This window comes from Chiloscyllium plagiosum, unplaced genomic scaffold (assembly GCF_037043375.1).
Source record: "Chiloscyllium plagiosum isolate Xiang-an unplaced genomic scaffold, Cpla_swu_hap1 HiC_scaffold_1, whole genome shotgun sequence".
NCBI lineage: Eukaryota > Metazoa > Chordata > Chondrichthyes > Orectolobiformes > Hemiscylliidae > Chiloscyllium > Chiloscyllium plagiosum.
Window position 1 is genome coordinate 39,905,466 of NW_028270139.1, and position 11,273 is coordinate 39,916,738.

Sequence of the window (11,273 nt, forward strand, 5' to 3'; positions counted from 1 at the left end):
TGCTTCTAAATAAACCTGTTGGACTATAACCTGGTGTTGAAAATGTGTTGCTGGAAAAGCGCAGCAGGTCAGGCAGCATCCAGGGAACAGAAGAATCGACGTTTCGGGCATAAGCCCTTCTTCAGGAATCCTGAAGAAGGGCTTATGCCCGAAACGTCGATTCTCCTGTTCCCTGGATGCTGCCTGACCTGCTGCGCTTTTCCAGCAACACATTTTCAGCTCTGATCTCCAGCATCTGCAGACCTCACTTTCTCCTATAACTTGGTGTTGTGTGATTTTACCTTTGTACATCCCAGTGCAACAACAGCACCTCCAAATTATAATTCGCAAAGTTGATAAAGTGTGGTGCTGAGAAAAGTACAGCAGGTCAAGCAGTATCTGACGAGCAAGAGAGTTGATGTTTTGGTCAGAACCCTTCAGAACTGGGGAGGGGGAGCACCTGCAGTCCTCACTTTCTTCTAGTCGCTGCAAAAGATACTGCGAAGCCTCTTCCAAAGACGCCCACCTTGAAGAAATTTTCGTCCTCCCTCCACAAAGATACCCGCTCCTCCTTCCCAGTTCTGAAGAAGGTTGCTGCCCAAGACATCGACTCTTGCTCCTCGGATGCTGCCTTCCTGCTGTGCTTTTTCCACACTTTATCAACACTGACTCTCAAACATCTGCAGTCCTCGCTTTCCCCATAATTAGCAAAACAATGGGAAAGATTAATGCATGTGCCATTACTAGCCTGTAAATTGTGCAGCAGTTTTTGTCGTAGAGCAGAAATGGTGTGAATTGTGAATCATCTGAAATTGTTGGAAGATATGTGCTCTTGCACTACCAACTGTGCAGAAATGATAACAGGATGACAAACTTCTTGTCAATTTCAAGTTATGACTATATTTAAATATTGATTGCAAATTAAATTTGTTGCAGAAAGTCAGGGTTGGTACTTAACAGTGTAATTCCACGATTTATGTTCTTACAATATCTATCAAATTCTCTAGTTTAGAAAAAGAAAATATGAAATGTTTAAGTCTCCTGATGGGAAATAGTAACTTGTTTCTTAAATTTTTCAAATCAATTTTCAAATCACTTTGTTTTACCTTTCTGGTGTTGTATTCTCTATTCTCTAATCTTTCCTTCCTGTTGTTTGTTTCTGTTTCTGTTTTTGACTTGATTGTAAGTCACAAAGTTTCTTTCTGTGTCATCTCTCTGATTCCTTAACCATCTGTATATCTGATCAGAGCTGAAAATGTGTTGCTGGAACAGTGCAGCAGGTCATGCAGCATCAGGAAGGCTTATGCCCGAAACGTCGATTCTGCCTGACCTGCTGCGCTTTTCCAGCAACACATTTTCAGCTCTGATCTCCAGCATCTGCAGACCTCACTTTCTCCCTGTATATCTGATCAGTACTCAATACAGCTGTTTATCAAGGTCCTAAGTGCTGCATTTTCAACACAGTAATGTGCAGTGCAGCAACATTTTGAGCTGAAGATTGTGGTAAGAGCACAATAAATGGAGCAAATTCCATACCTGCAGAACACCTAATTGTCATGATTCAATCACCAGTTAAATCAAAGGCAATTTGAATTTGTTGTTTAAGTCTCTGAAAATGCCACTACCACTTACATCATTTCAGATTGGTACATGTGAGTAGAGGAATCAGATTGATCAAAGCAGATGCCACACCTTTGAAGGATTAATGTAAGGCAAATGTAAATGTTATTTGTACTTGTTTCTTGTACTTAATTATGTAATTGAAGAAAATAGAATAATCAGAAAACTTTGTTTTCTCCGGAATAATTGTTTTCTGCATTGACATCAGAAAACGTTTCATAAGCATCAGATATTGCACAACATTTTTCCCAAAATTCACCCATGCCAGCCATAGCCTTGTGATACAGTGTGAGTCACAGGAAAACAGTCCTCTAGGAAATATTGTCCCTGTTTATCATCTTTTGATCGTTTTCTGCTGAATATAAATAAATGTTCGCCAAAGGCGACCATCTAATGACTTGATACTGCTGTGTTATGAATTGCATTGCACAGAAAGAAGTTATTATGGCTGTACTGGCTCTTTGAAAGAGCTATTGAATTAGCCTCACTCCCCACCTCTTTTCCATGGTGCTGCTGTGTTTTCTTTTCATTTGTGTGCATATATTTCTTTTCGAAAATTACTGTTGGATGTGCAACCACCTCCCTTATTTCTTACTGTAATTGAAGAAAGTAGAATAGTGGATAAAACTTTATCCATTGATTCTGGGATAACTGTTTTCTGCACTGGCATCAGAAACAATTTCATAAGCAGTCAGATAATGTACAGCATTTTTCCCAAAATTCACTCATACCAGCCTGAGCCTTGTGAGTCCCAGAAAAACTGACTTCGAGAAAATGTTGTCCTTGTTTATAATCTTCCAATAGTTTTCTGCTGAATATAAATAGGTGTTCGCCAAAGGGAACCATCTAATGATTAGATACTGCTGTGTTTTTATGAATTTACAGAATTGTGTGGCACAGAAAGAAGCTATTCAGCCTATTATGGCTATACTGGCCCTCTTGAAAGAGCTATTGTATTAGCCCCATTCCTCTACTCCTTTCCACAGTGCTGCAATAATATTATATATTTCTTTTTGAAAATTACTGTTAAATCTGCAAGCACCTCCCAAGCAGCAATCTATTCCAGATCATTAAAAAATATTCTCCTCACCTCTTTTTTTGGTTCTTTAGCAATTCATGTAAATAATAATAAACTGTGTTAATGATAACGAGCTGTCTTCTCCTGCACTGCTATGAGCAGATCCTGGACAAAATTCCCCTAAGTTCATTACAGTTTCAGATGGAATACCCAATATTGTCGAGCTCCTCAGTATGGACAGATGAACTGGCACTCCTTAATTGGTCACAGTAAGGTTAATTTACAAAGGATTCCCTCTCTTGTGAATACTTTTCTCTGAGATCAAATGAAAGCTGTGTGAGGTGATGCACTTGGGCAGTTATACTTCGTGAATGGTAGGACCCTGGGAAGCACCAAGAATCAGAGGTATGTTGATGTGCATGTCCACCAGTCCTTTAAGGCAATGAGACATGTAGATAAAGTGATCAAAAAAGCATAGGGGATACCTGCTTATATTGCTCAAGGCTTAGAGTTTATGCCTCAGCTAAAAATGTAATCGTACAGACCTGTAAATAGGAATGATTACTCTGTTTTCGGTATGCAAACAAATGGAATGTTTACATATGTATGGCATGTCCAGTTGTACAGATCATCAAAGTATTTTATGAATAAAGTATATTTTTGAAATTAAATAAAAATGGAGGTTATACTGGAACTGTATGATACACAGGTTAGGCCACAGCCAGAGTTTTGTGTGCAGATTAGGTAAGCATAGGTTAGAATAGTCAGGTGTAGAGGTAGCAAAGAAATGAATGAGGATTTCAACAGCAGAAGAGAAGAGAGAGTTGAGAGGGCAACATTGCTGTTGTGAAAATAGTTAAAACTCACACAACACCTGGTTATAGTCCAACAGGTTTTTTTTGGAAGCACTAGCTTTCAAAGCACTGCTCCTTCATCAGGTACTTGTGGAACAGGACCATAATGTTACAGTGTCATGCAGCTGAATAGATATACACTCTGACACGTTTTGCAGTGATTGTCATGACAGGGTTGTATGGTGTTCTGGTCGATGTTGTCCTGAAGGCTGGGCCATTTGCTGCGAACAGTGGTCTATTTACAGGTTGGCAGTTGTTTAAAGGCCAGAAGTGAAGGCATAGGGAAGGTCTTGGTGAGATGTTCATCTCTGAAAATGTGTTGCAGGCTGCGAAGAACATGGCGTAGTTTTTCAGCTCCTGGGAAGTACTGGACAATGAGGGGTACACTATCGGTTGCAACCAGTGTCTGTCTCCCGAGGAGGTCATTATGGTTTCTCGCTGTGGCACGTAGGAACTGGCAATCAATGAGTTGATCGATGAGTCACATTTTCTGAGCAGAGGCTGTGTGTGTGTGTCTCCCCCTCCATCTTTGTCTCTATCTGTCTGTCTCTTTCTCTCTCTGTCTGTCTCTCTCTCTCTCTCTCTCTCTCTCTCTCTCTATCTCTCTTTCTTTCCTTCTTTCTTTCTGTGGGTCTTTCTTTATGTGTCTCTCTCTGTCTGTCTGTCTCTCTCTCTCGCTCTCTCCACCTCTCCCTCTTTCTCCATCCCTCTCTCTCCTCTCTCCCTTTCTCCCTCCTTCTCCCTCTCTTTTTCACTTTCTTTCTCCCCTCCCCATTTCTCCTCCTCTCTCTCTCTCTCTCTCTCTCTCTCATTCTGTCTGCCTCTGGCTCTCTGACTCTCTCTGTCTCTGTCACTCTGTCTGTGTCTCTCTCTCTCTGACTCTCTGTCTCTCTCTGTCTGTGTGGGTGAGTCCTTGTCTCTCTCTGTCTGCCTTTCTCTGTCTGCCTCTCTGTGTGTGTCTCTCTCTCTGTCTCTCCGTCTCTGTCTGTCTGTGTGTGTTTGGGACACACAAACACACACCCTTCACAGACTTATACCCCATCACGCTTTCACTCACACAAATACGCACACTCTCACATGCACTCACATTTACCCGCACACATTCTTTATCTCATGCGCGCGTGCACACACACACATATATTATATATGTATATATATATTTATTTATTTATAAAAGCATATCGGGTGAATTTGTATTTGCATTCTATTTTGCTCAAAAGATGCACAATCTGCAGGCAGTCAATCCATGTAATATTTTGTAAATTCCACTTTGGAAATAGAACCAGTCTGACTCAGATGTCACCTTTTTATTATAAAACTTCTAAGTTATCTCAAGAATGTGACTTAAAAGAAGTTCTGGGATTTACATAATAATGAATCAAAACCTGCAACCCATTCTGAAAGATGAAAGACTTAACAACACTCTAGGTTTGTTCGATATATCATTTCAGTTGCATGACACTGTGATCTTTTGCTATAAATTCTGTGTCTTGTGATCCTGCTCCATAACCACCTGATGAAGGACCAGCATTCCAAAAGCTAGTACTTACAAATAAACCTGTTGGACTATACCCTGGAGTTATGTGATTTTTAACTTTGTCCACCCCAGTCCAACGCCGGCACCTCCACATTGTGGTATAAATAGGCATTTATAGTGATGCAGAGGTTCATGGCTGTAAGCTAATCTCGGATTCAACTACGAAAACAAGATTGAAAACTGTTTTATTCGGCCTCATGAAGTTGTCAGAAAGAAAGGTGAAAATGGTAGCAAATGAATAGGGTTTGTAACAAGGATCAAAGTTAATAGTTTTAACCACCCCAGTTTTTAACTGGAAGAAATGTGGATTCATCCAGTACAGCCTTCTGATTACTGACCCTTGCACCCCTGAAATTAGCTTTCTTTTTTACTGGAACAAGATGATTCATAATTTTGAATGTGGTTTGTCAGTCTTGGCAGTAATGGAGCACTCTTGCCTGAGTCACAAGATTCCCGGTTCAGGTCCCACTCCAGAGAATTGAGCTTTCAAATCTCTCCTGATGTTCCAATGCAGAGTAAGTGTCTCAGAAGGGCTGACTTTGAATGAAACACCAAGGTCCCATTTGTCTTGAGTTTTCCATGCAAGATCCTGGGAAACTATTTTGAAAGGAACGTTACACATGTTCCTCTGGCCAGTGTTTACCCTTTGATCAACATTCCACAAACATAGTATCTGATCATTGTTACATTACTGTTTCTAGGAGCTTGCTGTGTGAAAATTGTCAGACATATTTCTTATATAATGTTGTGTTTGCATTCAATATTAATTCATTGGCTGTTCTTAGAGACCCCAGAGGTCATGAAGTGCGATGTAAATCTTCATGAAATTTCTTTGCAGTTGAGATTATTATTCCAATAATCTCAACCTCTCCATACATCAAAAGTCCCTCATCATTGCACACTCCCTTCAGCCTCAATATCTCTATCTTGTGGTTACTAAATTAATGATTGGGAGATATAACACAAATTTTATAACTATTTGTCACAAACAATCTACTGGAATTCAAGATTAATCACACTTTTAAAAATATAATTGACATTATACTCTCATAGTATTTAATTTCACAATCTAAAGATTAAAATTCCTACAGAAATTTACAACTGAAACTGCATATGCTCTAGAAGTATGATTAAACCATTAAGCCACTTCTGCTATACAGTTATATCAGGGTGGATCTGATTCTAATTACTTCATCATTATCTATCATTCTGCCTGTAACACTGCTTTGTTCATTGACACACATTCTCATTATTTACCTCGTGAATTTTATCAGAAATATCACACTGGATGATGTGAGTATCAGCATTGTGATGAGTTTGTCATTGGAGCAATATCCTTTTGTGCCTATTTGGGGGATTACAAAACATATGTAAAACACATTCAGAGACCTGGTGGATCTTCCTCTGACCTTTATTTGGGCCTTGGAAGAGAATTATTGTCACTCATTTCTGTTTGTTAGACCATGTTGTACAGAAAACAATTGCAGTATTTCCCAACATAACCAGAATAACTAAGCTTCAAATGTAATTAGTTTTGAAGTTCTTAGGGGCAAGCTGACAATGTGCAGTAGATAAATGGAAGTTTGTCCTTGATAAAATAGGTAAGAGAAATGTTCTTGTTGGTCTTCCAAAGCAAGGAGTTGCCCTTGACTGAATGTCACATTCGAAGTGCATCCCTCAGCAAGTCATCCTGCACCTAAGACTTGGAGCAGTTGCCACCAAGGCACAGTGAAGAAAGACCACTGAAGTTAAATGGTGGTCTGTACAATTATTGGATCCTGCCAGTACCTCAAATATATATAAATGTTGTCTTGTACAAGTAAGAAATGTGTTGGTTTTGTTTGCTGGATAGAGTCAAACTCCAATGTTTGTGTGTTTTAGTTCTTTACTGACTATCTATATCTATATAAAGATATTTTTATGAATAGAGTAAAAACTTTGTGATAGTATTATGTCTTGTGTCTTAAAATATCTGTGACAAATGATAACTTCTGTTCAAGTCCAGTCAATCACTGTCAACTTCAAGCAGAAGCAAAAAGCCATTACTTTGTCCGATAAAACAAAGATAAACTACAAAAATTAAGTCAACAAATGCTTTTCATCCTAATAACACAAACCAAGGTAACTTCTGGCTCTTTCCAGGTTTTGCTCAGATTTTCATTATCCATTAGACTCCCTTTTAAACTGCCGACATCAATTTGTCAGATGGTAATTTCACCTTGCTGCCAGTGATGATGACAATAGACAATAGACCATTCTGCCCTTCGAGCCTGCACCACCATTCAATATGATCATGGCTGATCATCCTTAATCAGTATCCTGTTCCTGCCTTATCTCCATAACCCTTGATTCCACTATCTCAGAGATCTATCCAACTCTTACTTAAATAAATCCAGAGACTGGGCCTCCATTGCCCTCTGGGGCAGAGCATTCCATACAGCCACCACTCTCTGGGTGAAGAGGTTTCTCCTCATCTCTGTCCTAAATGGTCTACCCCGTATTTTTAAGCTGTGTCCTCTGATTCGGCACTCACCCATCAGCGGAAACATGTTTCCTGCCTCCAGAGTGTCCAATCCTTTAATAATCTTATACGTCTCAATCAGATCCCCTCTCAGTCTTCTAAACTCAAGGGTATACAGGCCCAGTCGCTCCAGCCTTTCAGCGTAAGGTAGTCCTGCCATTCCAGGAATTGATCTCATGAACCTACGCTGCACTCCCTCAATAGCCAGATTGTCTTTCCTCAAATGTGGAGACCAGAACTGCATACAATACTCCAGGTGTGGTCTCACCAGGGCCCTGTACAGCTGCAGAAGAATCTCTTTGCTTCTATACTCAATCCCTCTTGTAATGAAGGCCAGCATGCTATTAGCCGCCTTCACTACCTCTGTACCTGCATGCTTACCTTCATTGACTGGTGTACAAGATCTCTTTGTACTGTCCCTTTACCTAAATTGATTCCATTTAGGTAGTAATCTGCCTTCCTGTTCTTGCCACCAAAGTGGATAACCATACATTTATCCACATTAAACTGCATCTGCTATGCATCTGTCCACTCACCTAACCTGTCCAGGTCACCCTGTAATCTCCTAACATCCTCCTCACATTTCACCCTGCCACCCAGCTTTGTATCATCAGCAAATTTGCTAATGTTATTGCTGATACCATCTTCTATATCATTAATATATATTGTAAAAAGCTGCGGTCCCAGCACTGATCCCTGCGGTACCGCACTGGTCACTGCCTGCCATTCTGAAATGGAGCCGTTTATCACTACTTTGTTTCCTGTCAGCCAACCAATTTTCAATCCAAGTTAGTACTTTGCCCCCAATACCATGTGCCATAACTTTGCTCACTAATCTCCTATGTGGGACTTTATCAAAAGCTTTCTGAAAGTCCAGGTCTACTGGATCTCCCTCGTCCATTTTCAGAGTTACATCCTCAAAAAATTCCAGAAGATTAGTCAAGCATGATTTCCCCTTCATAAATCCATGCTAACTCTGACCTATCCAGATGTGTCGTAATTTCATCCTTTATAATAGACTCCAGCATCTTTCCCACCACTGAGGTCAGACTAACTGGTCTATAATTTCCTGCTTTCTCTCTCCCACCTCTCTTAAAAAGTGGTACAACATTAGCCACCCTCCAATCTGCAGGAACTGATCCCGAATCTATCGAACTCTGGAAAATAATCACCAACGCATCCACAAATTCTCGAGCCACCTCCTTCAGTACCCTGGGATGCAAACTATCAGGCCCCGGGGACTTATCAACCTTCAGACCTAACAGTCTCTCCAACCACCAATTCCTGGCAAATATAAATTCCCTTCAGTTCAGGTCCTTCAGACACTGTTACCTCAGGGAGATTGCTTGTGTCTTCCCCAGTGAACACTGTTCTTACGTACCAATTCAATTCTTCTGCCATTTCTTTGTTCCCCTGTTTCTGTCTTCAAGGGCCCAATTTTTGTCCTAACCATTTTTTTTGTCTGTCACATACCTAAAAAAGCCTTTACTATCCTCCTTTATATTTTTAGCCAGTTTACCTTCGTACCTCATTTTTTCTCTGCATATTTCCTTCTTAGTAATCCTCTGTTGCTCTTTAAAAGCTTCCCAGTCCTCCGTTTTCCCACTTATCTTTGCTATGTTATACTTTTTCTCTTTTAACTTTATATGTTTCTTAACTTCCCTCGTCAGCCACGGCCTCCTCCTAGGATCTTTCTTCCTTTTTGGAATGAACTGATCCTGCATCTTCTGCATTATACACAGAAATATCTAATTGTTCCTCCACTATCATCCCTACTAAGGTATTGCACCATTGAACTTTGGCCAGCTCCTCCCTCATTGCTCCATAATTCCCTTTATTCAACTGAAATGATGCTGTGGTTCCTCAGGTTTAAAGCTGCCAGTCAGCTCCTGTCCTCCTCAAACTACTGCATTTTTTTCTGATTAATTATTTACAATGTAAACTAACAACTGAGTGTATGACTTTAAAATGGCAACTGACAGATCAATGTTTACTGGTCCACTTGTGGTCTGTCCTCTTACCTTCATTTGGTGAAAAGGCTGCTCTTGTCTTGACATTCCTTGTGCTGTACCAAGGGAAACAGAACCATATAAACATAATAAAAAGACTTTGCGTGAAAATATTATTTTAGTTTTAAAAAAGAGATGCTTATCATTAATAACCTGACAATTAGTATTCGCATTTACAAATGCTGTATTTGTCACAGTCAGTTTTGATTACAGATAAAATCAGCATAATAAATTAAAAACCTGATAACACAACTATAGGGATTTGAGAAATATTCACCTTGAAAGTGTAAATTAGTTTTCAAGTCATTAATTACAGAAAACAATAAATATTCTTTTTTCTATTGGAAAGCCTTCTCCAGCAGCACTGATTTCACTGCATCACTTCCAGCCCTTTTCAGTTCTCAATATCCCTTCCTGCTGTTTGCCTTTGTAGATTTTGTTTCTATTTGGCTTCAGCAAACCTGTGTTTTCTAATCTTTTCAATATTAGTTTGAATAATATTCATGACTTGTCTTTGTTGTTTGTTTTATGTTAAGGATGGAAGACCTGAGAGTTATGGTTATTTGTTATTTATCAGATTTCAAAATAGTTGACTGTGATATTCCTTGAGGATGATTACAATGACTTTTTTGAAATACCTTCCTTTTATACCATGAGAAAATTTCCTGAAACCTGTTCCAGTATCTCCAGGACAGTGAAGAATGAAAGTGTATGTGACTGGGACAATCATTGCCATATGTTTACCTGTTGAAACATGGACAGATAAGTCCATAACTGGAAATAATTTGCATGTCACAAACATATTTTTAAAAACAATGCTATCAAGCCATGATGCATCAATAATAATTACATTCTCGAATAAATTCTGTACGGATAGTTTAAGAGAACTTACAATTGAACATATTAAAAGAGGTTATTTACATTTAAAATACATTTAACTGTTATTTTCAGAATAGAATTGTATTTAATTATGGTTTCATGTTTGGATTCACTCTTTAAGGGAAGTAGAATAAAGAAAAAAAGGAATTTGTTTTGATTACAAATTCATTTACATCTGATTGCCTTGGGAGAAAATTATTTTTCTATAATAGTTTTGCCATTGTGGCAGTAGTTGTAATGATACTGTAGCACTACAATAATACAGCACTTTGTGATGTTTCTGAAATAACTTTGTTAGTCACAAGACAATATTAATTCTGATTTTAAAAGTGCCTGCCAGACAGAACAATGGATGTTACATCAAAAGACTTCCTTGACCGGAAATGGAAATTGTATTTTCTGATGTGTCTTTCAGTGCAACACAAACAAAATGGGCGACAACTGGCAAAATAGTCGGTAGAAGTTAACGTTTGTCAGTTACAATTGCTCAAGTCAATTTTTTTATGAATACATTGAATAATTACATCATAAATTGAGTATAGATGGCTCAACTCTAGTATTAAACAATTGGACATTTTCAACACCCGTAAACTATCCATGGTGCTATTTTAGTTGAAAATCTGTTGAAATTCTGTACTCGAGACTTTTCATATTGTCTTTGGCAGACTTAGAATTGGGCAACTCAACAGTGCTTCATTGTGTGATGAGGAAATACCTGGAAAGGATAGATAGCTTCTTTACTGACAACAGGAAATAATAGCAATTGTTTCACTCCCACTGCTGCCCCTTTTAACAATGTACTTTTATGAGATCAATCACCCAGATATCTAAATGGCAATTACTTCACATTAATATA